Source organism: Galeopterus variegatus, unplaced genomic scaffold, assembly GCF_000696425.1.
Source record: "Galeopterus variegatus unplaced genomic scaffold, G_variegatus-3.0.2 Scaffold6025, whole genome shotgun sequence".
In the NCBI taxonomy this organism is placed as follows: Eukaryota; Metazoa; Chordata; class Mammalia; order Dermoptera; family Cynocephalidae; genus Galeopterus; species Galeopterus variegatus.
In genome coordinates, this window is record NW_007732136.1 from 121,483 (window position 1) to 122,445 (window position 963).

The following is a 963-nucleotide window of genomic DNA, read 5'->3' on the forward strand; positions in this document are numbered from 1 at the left end:
GTGCTCTCCAGTGTTGGCTTCATCCTCAGACTGATTCTTTCCATATGACATCAACATGGCCCTAGTAGCTGCAGACTTACATGTTTCCCTTACATGGAGAGGGGTCCCTCTTCTCCCAGCATTTTAGCAATCCTTTAAGATAGGTTCTCATTGGCCAGTCTGAGTCACGTGCATCTGAATGACAGCTACCCAAGGAGAGAGTCGATATGGGCAAAGAAGATGGGGCTAAGATGCTGGAAGGAGATAGTTCATGGGGCCATGGAGATGGACAAAAGGAGCTGAGATTGTTTATAACACTTGCTGGCATGTCACAATCCTCCGAGGGTAGACAGAACCTGCATTTGCACATCCTCCCAGGCTGGAGCTGAGAAAATGGTCCCCATAATTTGACAGGGTGGCTTTCTGTAAGCATGGGGCCAGGGCTCTCTGGGTGAGGGCAGAGGGAAAGAGGGAAAAGGCAGGAGCTCAGAGAGAGAAGAAACTCCCAGATGCCATCTTGGTTTGGATCTGCTTGGGCCAAAGGGCAGCTGGATGGGACACAATAAAACATGTTTTGCATCATTCTCTGGATTCCATGCATGTTTGTTATTGGCTATTGAGAAAAAGCTTTCTTTCTGGTAATCAGTTGTGGCTGTAACTTTCTAGACATTGTAGGGATTAATAGCACATTAATTCTCCCAACAACTCTGTAAGGTGGGTGGTATTGGCCCCAAGTACAGATGAGGGAACAGTGGCTTCTTAAAATCACACAGCAAATCTGAGCCCAAGCCAAGATACCAACTTCCTGTCTTTTGGCTCTCCATGAGTTAGCAGATGGTGGCTGAGCTTATAAACCAGAGGTGCCAGAGGAGATTTTAAGTCATAAACAAAGGATTTAGGGGTAAAGTCTCCCTTCTTCCTTTCCAGTCTGGGATACAACTATAACTATAGGTCACTGACAGCTACTGAGATAAAACATAGTTG